The sequence below is a fragment of the Mastigoproctus giganteus genome, chromosome 1, assembly GCF_048544385.1.
Source record: "Mastigoproctus giganteus isolate SK-2022 chromosome 1, ASM4854438v1, whole genome shotgun sequence".
NCBI classification, from domain to species: domain Eukaryota; kingdom Metazoa; phylum Arthropoda; class Arachnida; order Uropygi; family Thelyphonidae; genus Mastigoproctus; species Mastigoproctus giganteus.
Genome location: NC_143575.1, coordinates 66564032 through 66577668, shown reverse-complemented (window position 1 = coordinate 66577668; position 13637 = coordinate 66564032). Strand labels below are relative to the sequence as shown.

General features: G+C 35.6%; 1 protein-coding gene across 1 annotated transcript in view; it reads left to right on the top strand.

Moving 5' to 3' along the window:
- LOC150090866 (uncharacterized) overlaps positions 1-13637 on the top strand; it is a 190894-nt gene that overhangs the window by 27001 nt on the left and 150256 nt on the right. The window lies entirely within an intron of this gene.

Here is a 13637-nt window from a genome sequence, read left to right as displayed (position 1 = left end):
TTGGCTGCTTATAAAAAAAAAAATCATATTTTTAATAACAGTATACAGAGATATAAGTAGTCCCAAATGGAGTTTAAAGACAGAATAACTAAATTTGTAATTTATTTTAAAAATTACAACTTTTATTATGTATATAAATTAAAAAAAAATTTTTTATAAAAGTGCCACCTTGTGGATAATATTTTAATAATATTACTATATTTAATACCACTCTTATACCATGTGAAATTAATAATATAGTTTATTAAGCTATTCACCTAAACTATTATACATTAAGGTAGTTTAAGGTATCTTAACTGAGTTGCTGACAGATGCCTCTTGCCGATGCTCCCAGAAACCTGATGACATACACAGTTTTAGTTTTAACACAAGAAGACATGACATGTCCTATAAGAAATACCAGTTTCACTAGCAACTTTCAGGATAGTTTACACCAGTCACTCATAATCAGACCACAAATATACACACGCACAATTGAATGATTGGTTTTTGGATGGGCAGCCAGAGTGAGGATCATCTTCAATGGCTAAGTAGCCCTCTTCATATTTCGAGGTATGCACATCACATCAGGTTTCTGGGAGCATCAGCAAGAAGAGTGTCAGCAGCATGGTCTGATGATGGGTATCGGTAAGATGCCTGAAACATTACCTTAATGCAGTGTTTCCCAAACTGTGGTCCGTAGACCAGTTCCAGGGGGTCCACGAAATGGTAGTCGACCATATATATATTATACATCATCATCAGCCATTTTCAATCCACTGCAGGATGAAGGCCTCTCCAGCAACTTTCCAGTCCCTTCTGTTTTGTGCAATGGCTATCCATTTACTACCCACAAACTCATGAATTTCATCTATCCATCTCTGCTGTTGTCTTTCAGGTTTTCTTCTAGCTCCTCTTGGATACCATTCTGTTATTTTCTTGGTCCATCTGTCGTCATGTCTTTGAGCTGTGTGTCCTGCCCAAGACCATTTTAGTTCTTTAGTTTTGATAAGAATGTCCTTTACTTGAGTTTGCTGCCTAATCCATGTGTTTCTCTTCTTATCTAATAGTCTGATTCTCAATATAATTTGTTCCATTCTTCGCTGTTAGTTCTCAACTTCTTTTCCATTCTTTTGGTGAGTGCCCAAGTTTGACTTCCATAAGTCATGATGGGGAGTATACATTGGTTCATTATTTTACGTTTCAGACAAACTGGGATATTGCTCTTCAGTATTTCCTGAATGCTATCCATCCAAAATTTATTCTTCTCTTGACTTCCAGCCATTTATCATTATTACAGCTAATAACTTGTCCCAGATAAGTGTATGACTCCACCTTTTCAATTACTGCTCCTTCAATCATTATGTCCCTTTCTGTGGCATACTTGTTCATTACTTTTGTTTTAGCCATATTCATCTTTAGTCCAAAATCCTTACTAACTTAGATTTCCTCTGATTCTTTGGGATCGTGGCTTATGACCACAATGTCATCTGCAAATCGTAAATGGTGTAAGTACTCTCCATTCACATTGACCCCTTTCTGCGACCAGTCTAATCTTCTGAAAGCTTCCTCAAAGGCAGCAGTAAACAGCTTCGGAGATATTGTCTCTCCTTGTCGAACTCCTTTCTCAATTTTAAATTTGCTACTGTTTTTGTTTAGTCTAATAAACGAGATAGTGTTCTTATATATTTTCTTCAAAATCATAATATATGGGGTATCTATGCCTTGTCTTTCCAGTGCCTGAAATATTGCCTTATGCTGTATGGAGTCAAATGCCTTTTCATAATCCAAAATTTCCAGGCATAATGGTGTTTTATATTCATTTGCTTTCTCCATTAGCTGTGACATTACGTGAAGGTGATCCATAGTTGAGAATTCTGTCCTCAAGCCAGCTTGCTCTTTCAGTTGATTCTCATCAAGCATTCTTTCTAATCTGTTAGTAATCACCCTTGTGAACAGCTTGTAGATGTGGGATAACAAGCTAATTGGTCTATAATTTCCAATTTCTGATTTATCTCCTTTCTTATGCAGCAAAACTATGATTGCATTATTCCACTGCTTAGGCATCACACCTTTTCTAATGCATTTTGTGAAGAGCCTTGCCAGTTTTTGTGTTATGTCTCTTCCTCCCAATTTTAACAATTCTACAGTAACTTCATCTTCCCCTGGGGTTTTCTGATTCTTAATTTTCTTCAACGCCTGTTCTACCTCATCAGGAAGAATATCGGGTATGTCATATGTGTTGCTAATTTGCGATCCATCTTCCCCACTGCTGGCATCATTCCCTCGCTCCTTGTATAATTCTCTATAGTAGTCTTCTACTATTTGAATCATGCCTTCTCTGCTATTTATAAGTACACTATCGCTATTCTTCAGTTTCAGTATCATATGTCTTTCTGTATTACTGGATGGCATCATGCAGCACCCTGAAAGTGTTTTGTAGTCCTAGTTCACTGTTTGACTACATGGAACAAATTCATAATGAACAATGCCCTGTAAGTCAAGGAATATGATAAGCATGACCTTTAAATTTGATTAAGATTGCCTTGCTTATGTATTTGAAATTTGGAGAAGATGGAATCTTCTGTTTAGGAGATAGCCTTTGTTTCTTAGAGAGCTCTTTGTTCTATGATTATTGATGAGGGTGCTGGGTGCAAACTTGGCTTAAATGCATCATACTCCCAAATCTTATGTTAAAATTGTATGACAATTTAGTTTTAACACAAGAAGACATGTCCCATAAGAAATACCAGTTTCACTAGCAACTTTGAGGATAGTTTACACTGATCACTCATAATCAGTTCACAAATATACACATGCACAATTGAATCGTTGGTTTTTGAAGTTGATGGGCAGCCAGAGTGAGGATCGTCTTCAATGGCTAAGTAGCCCACTTCAAATTTCATGGGTTTCTGTTCCACTTTTCCTCGAAACGAAATTTACTGCTGAGTAAAATCGTTCATTTAAAAATCAACAAAACAGATAAAACACTTTCTATTCAATGCTCATTAATTCAAATTAACTGCAAGTAGAGGTATGATTTGTGCATTACTTAGATGAGTTGTAAGTACATTGTGACAAGTCATAGCTAGCCATTGCTATAATTTAATGATACAAAGTTAGTCTCTGAACTTTTTGATCACACCTCATATATCTCATATATTAAAAAAAAAATTCTAACACAAATGGCTGCATGGCATATTCTTTATATTCCAGCTTTTATAGGCTTATAACATATAGCCATATATAATAAATCATAGTGTACTTTTACTGCTAGCCAGTTATGCATCATGAAAAAGATTACATAATGGAATTTTTTTGCATGTCTACTAGCACTAAGGCAGTCGGGGATAAAATTTGCTGTTCAACCTTTTTCGAAAGGTTATCAAAAATCCTTTATCTCTTTTACAGCATGGCTGTGGTGCACTATAGCCTCATCTGCCATAACCAACCAATCTGCTAAGTTAAATTCTTTCCCAGTATCTTCAGTAGCTTAATTTTACTTGACTAGTGGATAAACTTTTGAAAACAGTTAAATTTTAATAATACTTTATTAATTTATATTTTGAAATCTTCCTTAAATTCAAATTTACCTAAATAATGCTTCAGCCTAAATAATGGTTGTTAATACCACTTTTGATACATTGTCCAAGGACATCATGACTCAGATGGAAATGCTTGTGGGCATTTCTGGAGTGAGACGTGAGTTCATTGCTTGTATAGCTTGTGGTATGTATTCTGAGGTCGGTCTAGTAGACAACAAAAGCTCAACTGATGATTCTTTTCTTTGTACCTGATGTAAGAAGTGTACTGAGGTCAAATTAGAACTTTGTGCATTAGTAGAAGAATTTGAGCCATGGGTGCTTGCTCTAGATACAAATGTAACTGGGAGCTTGTCAGAGACTCGGGCGTGCCGCTGACAAGATACACACTGATTTGGGTCCCAGAACAGAGTAATCAAGTGTGTACTGCTCTGATTTAAGAAGATTTAGTTTTATTGTGAAACCCTGTTGTCAGAGAAATGGGTAACATTTTTTGTAATAAAGATAAATGGACCCCCCCCCCTCTCTGTATTTGCCAGGAGCAACAATTGATGGTGTTACCAACAGAGTGTCAGATTTTAAGTGGGGTGAGGATCACAATATTATGTGTGTGAGAACTAACTATGTTAAATGAGCACAACCTGATTATTTGTCGAATAAATATTGGACCATCCTGAACCATGAGTTAGGTCAGAGAGTATGTGTTTCTGTGTGTGCAATTCTGTCCACACACAATAAGAGGGATTATATGCTGAAAGGTTGTGGATTAACTCAAGACTTGAGGGACTTTGCAAGGCTCTAGGGGAGAAATTTTTTTCAGTGTGGCTTGCACTTGTAGGTAGAAGGAATCTATTTTGTAGAGAGGGTATTCATTTGAACAAAGGTGGTACAAGAGTTTTTTTCAAGTATCATTGAGGATATATTAAGAGTTCAGGGAATTGCTAGTTGGTGGAAGGGAAGAAGGAAATATAGACACACGTTTTTCCTGATATGGGGAAAACTGATTATTAAAAGATCCACTTTCGATATATCGTTGCACAGCATTATCTTTGTGCACAGGAATTGGTACACTTCAGAACAGATTATGAATTCTACATCTAATCCCTCTGTACAAGCTGGTATGGTATTAACAAATAAGATTAGTAACGTTAATCTTAAGATACTATAGCTAAGTGCCCAACGTTCCAGGCTTGTTGCTGATGAAGTGTGCCAATATCTTGATGATGTTCATTTTGATGTAATCTCACTACAGGAGCCCCCATACTACTGTGGTGGAAATGTGATTTGATACTTGGTTTGTTTAAGAGTCACGGTGAGATCATTCTGACCCATGTTCAGCTATTGTAACGAATAACACTCTGTATATTGTAAAAATTAGTAGTTTGAGTAATCAGTTTGCAGTCTGCATCAATGTTTCAGGCTCATTTGGTTCACTGTTCCTTGTATCCTTCTATTACCCACCCACCTACCTCTGATATTGCTTAATATCTGCATTACCTGGATTGTGCTCTCTCTCTCTCATTGGAACTTCTTGTTTACTAATCATGGTTGATGTCGTCAATGCTAAATTCAGTTTCTAGTTCTACTGACTCCAGTGGTCTTCAGCTAGAAGACTTTTTGTTATCTCATCAGCTTCCTGTTCTAAACCAACCGGGTATGCCCTCTACTTTTAGTTGCTTAAATGGGGAAAAAACAACATTGATATTACTGTCACTTATCGGTATATTTCCTCACTTATTGCTGACTGGTCTGTGGTTGAGGAACTTTGCTCTAGTACCACTGAGCTGTCACCTATAACTTCTATGACAATAGATTTAGTTCTCCTCATCAAGATTTCTGACGCTTCTCTTTAAAATGGATTCTGTGTGATCACTTTGACTTTGAAGGATCTAGTAATTCTGATCTTCCTTCTGACTCTATGTTTTCTGAATACTTAGTCTGCTACTGATCTCACATCCTTTTCTGACTTCCTCTCTATATCGTGTCTGCTTCCACACTGCTGGGAAAAAGATGCTCTCCAAACATCCTACCCTGTGGTGGAACAATGAACAGGTTCATTGTGCATAAGAAGACCTTCCAACAAAACTGGAGAAGTTAGCCATCCTCTGAGGTTGATCGCCTTAGGCAGAACTACCAGGAAATAAATAGGCACTATGTTAAAACCATCAGTGACTAAAATCTAATGCCTACAGATAATGATTTTCCTGAGTATTGTCAAATTTGTACTGATAACTGTATGTATTTTTCCATGTCTGCTTCTGATCTCTTCACTCGAACTGAAGTTAATCTTGCTGTTGCTAAAATGAATAGCTCCAGCCAACCTGGTTTAGACCTTATTGAAGGAATTTTTATTAAGAGGTTTCATACACTATGTCCAACTGTCTTACCAACATTATATAATAAATGTTTGAACGAAGGCCTATTTCTTTCAGTCTGAAAGCCTTCTCTGCTAAAATTAAATGCTAAATTATCTGATGCAACAGCAATGAAATTATACAGACCTATTGCCTTTCTATCCCACTTAGGCAAACTTCTTGAATGTTTGATCTCTATGGGGTTCACTTCTCTTTTCTTAGACAAATCATTTATTTCTGTCAACCAGTACTTTTGTCTAGGGCGTAGCACTGAGGAACCTCTGGTTGAGCTTCTCTCACACGTCCAAGGTTGTGACTCTGAATATGTCTTTACCGTCTACGTTGACTTTACTGGTGCCTTTGATCAACTTTGGTGGCCCAGTTTGTTTGCTTTATTGTGTCAGGCATCTTGTACAGTCTCTTTATATAACCCAACTAAAAGCTGCTTTGAAGACTGATCTGTTACTGTTCTCTCGTGCTCCAACTCCATCATTGGGTATTTTGGTTGTGGTTGTCCACAAGGTTGAGTGTTAGGTCCACTTGTCTGAAACCTTGTCCTGGATGAGTGGCTCCTTAGGATTGCTCATAATAACTCTGAACTGGCTTATGCTGATGATCTCATGCTGCTTGTAAAAGGATCTTCTCATTCCTCAAGTGAATTTGATGCAAATGCTATTATGACAATGGTGTACCATCAATAAGTTATCTATTTCATCAACCAAGACTACAATGACTATGCTAAAGGGATTGCTTAATCCTTCCTGGCCTCCAGTGGTTAAACTTTCAAATAAATTATTGACTTTGGTGGCTATTCATAAATTTCTCGGCATGATCATTGACTCAACTCAGTTTTATTAAAAATTTGCGTATCTTTGTGAAAAATCAAAAAATTATACATCAATGCTGATCCACATTTCCAAAGAGTCATGGGGTTTGAATTGTTGCTCTTTGCATCTCAGGTATAATGCTGGATTCGCCCCATTTGTACCTATGGTGCTAGTGCCTGATTTTGGCTTGCCCCTAACTTTAATGTGCAGAATAAGCTATCTTCCATCCAGCAGTCTATGCTTATGGCAATGTGTCAGGCCTACAGAACTGTATCAATCCCAGCTCTGCAGGTCCTTCATGGCTGTTTGCCCTTTGATTTACTGCTTATTTTCTCTGACATTTTCCATGGTATTAGTTTTTATATAAGACGTGGGATGTCTATTGAATTTTATCTACAATTTAGTTTCTATTTTATATAGAAACTACAATGTAGTTTCTGTTTTATCTACAATAATAGAAACTAAAATTTTAGTTTCATGTCACACGATTAGAAAGTATTAATTTTATTAATAGAGCTTACTGGTTTGATACTTTCTAATCATATGACGTGACTCCTTTGACACAGACTATATCTCAATTCTCTGTATATAACTTGTGTAAACATGATGACTGTAATTCCTACTTCATTGATTTAGACTTAATGAATTTATTTGTTTATTGTACTATATTGGTTTGGTTAATGTTGCTTATTTGCACCTGCAAGGCAGATGTTCTCTTTTGTAATATTGTCAAACTTCTTCATTCTTCCTTTTTTCTTTTTTTATTTTTCTTATTTCTTTTTCTTTGCTTTTCTTGCTAGTAGTTGAAACTTTGGCTATCTTAATTATGGGATGGCTGGCACCCACTGGTATTGCACTACCTCTGCTGGGGGTTATGGGATGTTTTCCATTTCAGAACCAGCATACAAGATCGTTGAGGTGAGCTACGGTACGTACTTAATTTTGTCCCACCTCCCTGCAGTATAGACGGACACTGGGCATTCCAGGTGATCTTCTTCCTGGTGGCCAGAAACAACTAAACAACACAATAGCACTTTCACTGCACAAACACAACATTATGCATCTTTCTAGCCTTTTGCAGAGTTCTATATTATCACAGTGTACTACAGTTTTTTTTTTTTTTTAATGAAAACCCCAAACACGAGAGGTATTAGAACCTATAGTACTTAGTACCGTGCTTGGGTTGGAGGTTGAGAAGACAAAAGAAGATATTTGTTGACATTAGACTTGAACTTCTGTAGACTGTAATTTTCAGGAAAAACATGAAGGAAGGTTGTTCCAGAAAACGGCAGTTGAATGAAAAAACGTTGGTTCTGCAAGTTTGAAGTTGGACAGTAAATGGATGTTGGCTGGTGGGGGCATGTGTTCAGACTGTTTTGAAAGAGAGAGCAGGAATTATAGAAGCCAATTCAGAAGAACAGTGCCCATGGAAGTATCTGTAGAAAAGCATTGCAGCAGAAACAGTATGTTTGAGACAAAGAGTGGAGAGACTGTTAGAGAGGAGTCATTAATTAACCTAACTGTCCTCTTCTGAATGGAATCTAGGAGCCCGAGAGAGGTTTTGGGAGCACCGCCCCAGATGTGGGAACAATATTCCACAGTAGGGCGGATTTGCGATTTGTACAAAGTGAACAGCTGTTTAGAAGAAAAGTAACACCAAGAGCAAAAGAGAAAACCAAGTTTTTTAGATGCAGAGGAAGCAATATTTGTAATGTGCTTGTGCCAAGAGAGATTAGAAGTCAGGGTAATCCCCAAAAGAGATATATCATTTTGCCTAGAAATCAGAGTGTCACCAAAAATAAGCATAGGAGCAGAAGGATCCTTTTTGCGAAATGTAAGACAAGACTGAGTTTTAGAAGGATTGAAATCAACTAAGTTGTCTTTGCCCCACTGGAGAATTACCTGGAGATTGGCATTTAAGGAATTGGTAGCAGATATTTGAGAAGTTTAAGCTGATTGAGCAAGGCAAGGTTTCTCAAAATGGAAAGTGGAATGCAATGTGCTATCATCAGCAAAACTATGGATAGGATTTCCAGTCAATGGAAGAAGGTCATTAATTATTCAGACATAATTTCTGCGAATGTAATTTGAAATTTCCCAGGTCAGCGCACCGACCTGCCGCTACTGTTTTGGTGGCATTGGTTGCAGCATCAGCTGTTAGTGTGAACTCATAAACACTGGTAAGCCATTCCCACTTGTTTTTCTGGCTATATCCAGAATTTGAGTACAAGTTTTCTCTGTGCAGTGAAATTTTCTCTACTATATACTCTATTAAACCACGCCCACTGCGTGGTTTAATAGAGTATATAGTCGAGTCGAGTTCTGTGATTGGGTGATTACTGTGAATGCATAATTTTTGCTTCTGATTGTTTCATTGGATGTAAATTTAGTTTGGTTTAGAGGGAAGTACAAAGTTATCATTTGCACATGTGCGTTTGGTTTTTTTGTCTCCGTTTCCCTGGTGCTCTTAGTATATTTTGTGCTGCCTTTTGCTTGTTGTGTTAGGTGTTTTCTGCTTTCATTATTGTGCCATTTATGCATATTACTCTCTGCTGCCGTCACATATTCTTTTCCCTTTTTTTTTTTTTTTTTGTTGTTTCTTGTTTAGTCCCAATGGAGCGAGTGAATGTGGTCTTTATCCCCCACCATACTGCTGTTTTTGTAGCTGAAAAAGAGTTCCCTATTTAAAAACAGCGGTAACGGATATTTTAATCAAAGATTGTGCTCAGCCCTCGCTATCTGTAGTCTTGTTTAGTTTTATCTAAGACTACAGATATCTTTATCACTGTTTTATCCCCCTCCTTACTGCTGTTTTTAAAATGGAAAACGACTTCCCTATTTAAAAACAGCAATAAAAGATATTCTAACCAAAGATTATGCCCAGCCCTTGCTATCTGGAATCTTAGTCAGGTTTTTCATTCCCCTCCTCACCACTGTTTTATAGTGAAAAAAAGATATCCCTATTTAAAAAACAGCCTGTAAAAGATATTTAAACCAAAGATTAGGTTTTTATGAAACTTCAGAGGATTTAATTAAAAAACTGACTTATTTTTAAAAATTTATAATTATTTTTCACTTATTTTAATAATGTATTGTAGTTTCTCTTTATGTTCATTTAGGCTTTGATGTATTACGATTAGTGTTGCCAACTCTTAATAATACTTCCTGCTAAGCCGCATGCTCAAAATCCGTTATTTTTAACACTTAACCCGCCAACTTTTTAAATTTTCATTTGGGTTATATCGTGTTAATGGGTGCCATAAAAAATAATGGGCGCCTTAAAAATTTAAGACCCCTACATTATGTCCAAACAAAAACTTCCGAATTGCATATCAAATGCAGTTTATTCTGAGGAAGAAGTCAAAAATAACAACCACCGTTTAATGGAGTTGATAAATTTGCGCGGTGGCAGTATTGATCACTTGATTTCTTGGTTGGCAAAAAAAAATCACATTTTGCAAAATACAGCTTTTTGTGAAGTTTGAAATCTTGAAATGTGGCTTACAAAAAGTAAGTGTAAAACTGATATGTTTAGATGGGGTTGTAAGAAGCCTTGCTGTAAAACAAAGAGTATTAGAGATAAATCATTTTTTGATGATAGTAGATTATCGTTATCTCAAAATTTATTATTTCTATACTTCTGGTCCCAATATTGGTCTCAAGATCGCATTTCTCTTGATTTAGATATCAATAAAAACACTGTTATTGAAAAATGCAAAGATCTGAGGGAGATCTGAATGATATCAATAATTGATTCAGATAGTTAACTAGGGGGGATTTCAGAAAATGGATACCTTAAAAATTGATGAATCAGCATTTTTCAAATGAAAATATAATAGAGGACGACTAATAGGAACACAATGGGTTTTTGGTGCATTCGAAAGAATTACCAAAGGATGTTTTTTTAGTTCCGGTAGAAAACAGAGATAAAACAACTCTATTATCAATTACAAGAATCACCAGTGATGGATGGCCTGCATATAAAGATCTCTACTGAGACATTAATTATATCCATGATGAGGTTATTCATTGCTATAATTTTGTTTTTCTCCAGGTGATTCAAGTGTTCATACTCAAAACATTGAAAAACACTTGGTTACATTCCAAAAGAAAATTAAAATACCAATTTGGAACACAGAATAGTCTACTAAAAGGTTATCTATATGAGTTTCTATTTAGAAGAAAATTTTATAAAGAAAAATTATTTAATTACCTTATTTTAGAAATAAATAAATTAGAAAGGTAAATTTTTTTTATATTTTTGAAAGTTTTAATAGAATTTTTGATTTTCCCTAATTTTTTATTTATTAAAAAAATTTTTTCTAACTTTTTAAGCCTATATTTTTTTATGGCATGCATTAATTTTTATGGCACCCATTAATAGGATTTAGCCTTCATTTGTTTGTAGGGATTGAAAAATATATATTATATATAAATAGTTATTTATTTTCTGTTTTTAATACAAATAAATATCTAAAAATCTAAATGAAAGTCGAAATTCAATACCTCCTGATCATATGCTTCTTGTGTACCTATTTTGTGAAGCCACTTCTTCAGGTAAAACATAATTTTTACAACACTTTTCAACTCTTTTGAGCCTGTATCATATCCACATTTTTCGATTTGATTCAACAATTTAAAGCCATGACCCAATGGTCATGTCGTTTGTCCCACAGAGTAGTAAGATACTATATCTTACTACTCTGAGTAGTATCTTACTACTCTGTGGTTTGTCCGCGAGTATAACTACATATTGAAATTGTTGGGTTCCCCTCAGGGGAAGGAATCCCTGAATAATATAAAACCGATCCTTCGCTTTATAAAAAAAAAAAAAAAAAAAAAACCCCAATGAAATAAGATATTCCTACTATGTTCACAATGTATATCAATAAAACATTTCAATAATGAAATATTTATATTGTTAAATAAATATTTCTTAATTTAAATGTTACATTGCCAAAATATATAAAATGCGTAACATATTTTAAATTTTTACATTTATACTCTTTCTGCTAAAAAATCCGCTATCTGTTATTACATATTTTAATCCACCAAACCTGAAGCAATTCTGCTAAAACTAGCGGGAAAACCGCTAAATTGGCAACACTGATTACGATATCACGTGACTTTGGCGTGTTACATGTGGGCATGGAAAGCACCGAGTGGCAGCTGTCAATCACTTCATTGTTTCTGACCGTTAGTCGAATTATGGACTTGTACCCAAGATCTGGAGTATTACCGTTTTTCTTCATTTATTATTATTATTATAACCTGCTCACATTTAGCCCGAGCCATGGTTCCAATGCATAAAAGAAGTGCCTCTCATGGTGTAAAGCTCAAACACCATACATTGTTCATAACAAATAAAGTTGAACTTCTGAAAAAACACAACAGCGGTGTGTCCTGTGAGAAGTTAACTCTGCTTAATTGTAAATTCCAGAAATTTCTCTCAGTTCTGCTTATTTTACTAATTTTATTTAAGCCATTCCTTTTCAGATTTTTTTTTTTTTTTTTTTTACTACACACTTGTACAAACTTGCGGAAAAACACAACACGATATGATGGATAATACAGCGTGCTAATGAACTTATTTTCAGAAAAAATCTCTAACAATGCTGACAAACTTATTGCAACATTTGAGAGTTTATTTTATCGCAGTTAGTTTTATTGCAGTGCTCACCGCACATGCAATAAACTAATCATAAATGACCTTCATATGTATTGCTGTAATAGCATTACATATACGATGCTTCTCAAGAAATAAAGTAATCTATAGGCCACGTCAGCCACATATATACAACATAACAAAAGTCTCTCTTTTTTTATATATATATTTTAAGCGAAAAAACTAAATATTTTTTGGCCCCTGGGGAATTTTTTTCTTAAACTGGCTTGGCAGTCAACGTGTGTTAAAGGTAGGAGGAGGTGGTTAGCTGTTGGGTAAACTGTATGTGCTAAAATAACCACCGGTGATCCGGCACCCCCACAGGTCCCAATGCTGCTGGATTAGTGACAGTTGACCTGTATATGGATGCAAGGTTAGATACAAACAAAGGGTTTTTAAGTTGAAACCTAATACATAGTATGGCACAGCCTGTTACTGTCCTAATACATAGGACAGTAAGAGGTTGTGCCCTGCAGTACCAAGGCACAGCAGTTATTTATTTTATTTTTTTCAAATAGTGACACCTGCAAAACTTAATCATCAGACTTGAAGTAAAAAATAATGGCATTCTTAAAAATAACAAATAGTGCTTCTGATTAAATGTTTATGTATAAGGTCGCTTGTTGATGAGATAATAAATGCACAGCATAAGATAAAACAAACATGTTCAGCCTATCTACTACAAGTGACTCTTGATTTATGTGAGTTTATATTAGTTTGAGATGTGTGTTTTTGCACATATATAGATTGTGTTTAGGTATGTTTACTTAGTAAATGCGTATCAATACGAGGGGGGTATCAAAAAGTTCGTACCCTTACCTAGAAATAATAGCCCTAGAAAGGTGAAACTTCACAGGAACTTTAATCTTTTTCTATGTATTCTCCATGTATAGTAACACATTTCTCCCATCTATGGATCAGTTGTTTAATGCCTTTATCAGAGAAGTCAGCACTTTTTGCCTAAAACCACGATTCCACTTCATTGATGACTTCCTGAGACAAATCAAAGTGGCATCCACACAATCATTTCTTGAAACAAGAAGAAGTCTGATGGCATAGATCAGGAGAATAGGGTGGGTGCTGCAGTAGTTCGAAGCCACACTGGGCAACAAAGTTGGTGGTGGCAATGGCCGTGTGAGCCTGTGCATTGTCTGACAGAAGACAGACACCTTTGGTTAACATTCCATGCCTTTTCACCTTCAAAGCATTGCGTAACTTTTTCAAAAGATTTCTGTAGTATTCTTCAGTAAGTGTGGAACCATGAGGTAGG